The sequence below is a fragment of the Ischnura elegans genome, chromosome X (genome assembly GCF_921293095.1).
Source record: "Ischnura elegans chromosome X, ioIscEleg1.1, whole genome shotgun sequence".
Taxonomy (NCBI): domain Eukaryota; kingdom Metazoa; phylum Arthropoda; class Insecta; order Odonata; family Coenagrionidae; genus Ischnura; species Ischnura elegans.
In genome coordinates, this window is record NC_060259.1 from 73,747,295 (window position 1) to 73,751,394 (window position 4,100).

General features: G+C 41.4%; 1 long non-coding RNA gene across 1 annotated transcript; it reads right to left on the minus strand.

Annotated features, from left to right (window-relative positions):
• Nucleotides 1-1,415: 1,415 nt before the first annotated feature.
• On the minus strand, nt 1,416-2,630 carry LOC124170783. The gene is made up of 3 exons (XR_006867586.1): nt 2,334-2,630; nt 1,876-2,164; nt 1,416-1,685 (listed from the first exon to the last, which is right to left on the minus strand). It is a non-coding gene; the product is annotated as an uncharacterized LOC124170783 (long non-coding RNA).
• Nucleotides 2,631-4,100: the final 1,470 nt, after the last annotated feature.

Here is a 4,100-nt window from a genome sequence, read left to right on the forward strand (position 1 = left end):
ACAAAATTTATTTCTCCAACCTAAATGGCATCAATCTACACATCGAAATTTGTTTGATCGCAATATTCAATGCGTGACTAACACTAAAGCTGGTATTGTAAGATCATACTTTTAAGTGTCTTTGCATAACAGTATTAAAATATTTTTAATCGTGAAGAGAATGATAATCCAATTAATTAATGCCTTTCTTTTAACACTAATCGAGTGCTTTTTAAACATCCTAAGTATGTGTCAGACTTACATCAGGTCTTTGAATAAAAAGGATTTATTCATAATGATGACTGTAGAAGACTTCCTGATGACTGTGCCAGAGTCAGACAAAAAACGTAAAACCGAAATAGTTCACGTGACGTTGACTTCGACAACTACGTCTCTAGTACCCTTCTCACTTTCAGATAATCTAGCCTCTAATATTTATCTAACGGATTTCCGCAAAAACATTTCTTTTGATGACCTCATATGTATTCTTTCTGCCTGGTATTCTAATTTGGCGAAATACCGGATAATTAGGGCAATGCGAACGCTTATTTTAAACTTGTTTACGTATTTTATCAATAATAAAACTAGCGGATTTTTTTGGGCGGTACCACCCGGTGAGTACTTTTACTGCTTTTTAATACTCTCCACAAACTACCGATACTTTTTCTAAGTGCCGCTCATGCCTACACTCAATAGAATTAAATAATCTTACTCCCAAATACTCGCCGATATTTAATATGAAATTACGGCAATTTTCTAAAGAATATCATCGAATACATTTAATGATACGTGCTAAGTAAATCGTCCGCCTTTTTCTCAAACTTTAGAAGGAATAAATCCACAATAGTTTGTCCCGCATGGTCGCTATCGCAACTTCCTTATACTAATGCTTGCCAGCTGTTAAATTATTTGAACCGGGCCTCGTACGACACGACGCGCGCGCACCAAATATTTTTATTCTATTGTTTCTTAACTTCAATTTTATCTCACAACAATTTAAACTGACGTACGATCTGCATTGTTCACACTGACATTTGAGTTCACTGTGGTCACTTGGAATTGGAATGATGGGAATATTTACTCACCGAGCCGCAGCATGATGCCAAATTCCAGACGAAACATCCCACTGGTGAGCAGTACGAGTTGAAGATTTCATTCTGATGGTAGTCCCTCGCGGGAGAATCGGACGAAACAGCTGATGCACTACGGAGGTTGCAGAAGAATGTACAGCGAGGTAATATCTAATGCTGATTGAGGAGGCCTGAAGTAGCGTCATTGAAGACCTGAAAATTTAAATGAAGTCATGATTACGGTGTGCGGAAAGGATATCAATCAGAACTTAGGCAAAATAGCTCAACCATGTAATTTAATACTAACGCTACGTGATTAAACAAACACGCCGGCAATCCAAACGTCCGAACTAAGAGATTTAACTCACCATCATAACAATAGTCCCCGAAGAATTAAAGATTTGGCGTTAGGGCATCTCTTCAAAACGTCACGATGGCGCAACATTCAGCACTTTATTCTTAGAGCCCACTTCATAGCGACTATTTCACCTGTCTCTTTTAATCTGTCAAAAAGTTCCTCCTTCAAATGGTGATTTGAAGCTGTTGCCAGGTGAAAACTGACCCTCCCCCAGACCGTATACACTTGCAGCAAGCACCCTAATCGCGGTTTCCAAGTGTTGGTGCTGGACTCGCGAGCTGGAAATTAAAATAAAAAACTTCGTCAACAAAAAAATAGAACTACGAGCAAACCAATACAAGATTAAATTAGAGCAGCGATTAGATGAATATAAGTATTTTCATACATCTAATGGATATATTCTAAAATCACCGCCGATTACATTAAGCACGGGTAACTTTAGAGATCGATTAAAAACTCACCACTTACATATTCTTAAGTAGCGGCTGGAAAACAGTCTCTCCAATTTTACGAAGGCAAATTAGCAGCGAGCAGCGCTACGCTGAACAGTCGTGCGACCCGGAGGTAGAGCCGAAAACTCGTGGAAATCATTACCAGCCACTTGAAATCGCGGATAAACTGGGAAGAGAAAGTCTTGAAAATACTCTTTCCAGGAAATTTGCTCTCCTGAGTGAAACATCCCTCGTGCAAGTTAACGAAGTCAAATTACGCCGAGTAATCTGATTGGACTAGTAGTGGAATTAACTTCAACTTCGGCCTGGAAATAAGAAAAAAAGATAACGTTAACATACATTCAATTAAAATGCGTCGCCAAGAATGACCACAATACTTCAAGAATTACTACTAGTATTAGTGCATTAAAAAATTACGTCATGCACGACCAAATATCAATCATTATACAATTAATAGTTTGAATATGTACTTACTGCGACCCCTTTGCACCCACGCCATAACGAACCCACATCTTCGACTATGAGAAAGGTTACGAGAGTTTAAATCCGGAACTCAATTTAGCTGACTCTTGACTTAAATCATCAAATGAAAAATTTAAGACAACTACACCATCTGGTCGTCAATGCACTACGACAAAGTAGCGTTTCTGCACCAGAGCGAAATCGCGAAGATGAAGGAAAGTGAACCAGAGACGGGCAGCATATCAAGACTAATGGCAGCTACCTACTGACGACTTAGGACCCTGTAAAGAGACCTTTCGCGTTGAAGAGCACCGGCAAAATGACTGATATCTTACGAAGCTGGGCAATTTATACCGAAGTTCACTTGTGAGAGGAGAGGGTGTCGGGGCTCTCTCTATTCAGGGGGTGGCTACCCCACGTCTCCCTCCCCTCTCCCCCGCCTCCTCCCCGTTCCCTGCCATGCAAGCAGCGAGCACCTGAGCCAGTCCCTCGCGAGCGACATGCCAGTTTCTGGAGTTGGATTGGGCACCCACGTGGGAGACTACAACGACCGACTCACCATCAGGGGCGGTCTGGGTTGATTGGGGACCCTCGGCTGGGGCCCATCTTACGGGTTCGGAGCAGTAGCGAAGACGGAATTTTGAAATGGAGGGGCATAGGCACGGGAGGGTTTGGGGAGGGGGGCATGGGCGGATTTAGGGGGCGTCCGGGTTAACGTGTCCCCCCCAGACGCTTACAAATAGTCAAGATTTTTAATACGGTTGTCATGGCATTCGTTTTGTCATACATATTCCCAGTGAGAAATGGATCATCGAATCTACGTCGATTCGACGTCGAAGTACTCATCGATAAAACGTCGATGGTAACACATCGATCGATGTCTATATGGTCCGAAAATCGACGTGTTGTCGACGTCGAAGCCATCGACGTGTTTTCGACGTCGACGCCATCGACGTGTTTTCGACGTCGACACCATCGACGAGTTTTCTATGTCGACGAGATATCGTCTTTTTACCTGCGATTCCTACTAATAATTGCGGAAATATACATCTTTTCGGCTAATAAAGAGCATCTATTGCTGCGCCAACGACGTATTTCAATCGAGCACGTAAAGTCTAAACAAATGAAGGCTGAAATAAATTTATAATGGTAATTTGTAATCTTAAGTCCTTCGTATTCATCTTCAATAATAATCAGAAATCCTTGAGAAAAAATGTGAGGTGTTGACATCTATGACGCGAGTGTAAAGGTATCGAAATGAGGTAAACGTAGTCACAAAGCCAAGCTTGTGCATATCACATACCACGCAGGAAAGAAGTTAGAACTTGGACGCAAATAGAAGGTCCGGCGTATGTGGCAAACGTGTGAAAATGGAAATCTTGAACACATTAAATAGGGGAAGCTAATCCTACCTGTCATACAGCGGTCCAAAAGCAGACCGATTCCGAAGTATGGAAGAGGTAGTGAAGCTTGTCTTTACTAAGCGACGGAATGCCTTTTTCGATGATTAATACGAATTTAAAAGCTCATTAAGTTTCAGAAGGATTTTAAATACCAATAACAGGATTTAGAGCTAGCAAAGTTTGTCGCGCAAAATAAATGCGACAATAAATTTTCTATACGGCGCCGAATGTCTCTGTTCCGAGTTTACTGCAAGGAACTAACAGCATGACGACTAACAGCTCAACTGATACACGCAATCGAACTTCAACGGTCAAGTTACAGAATTAAAAGGAATCAAAGATTGTTCTCGGAGATTAAAACTAATGTGTATGGATA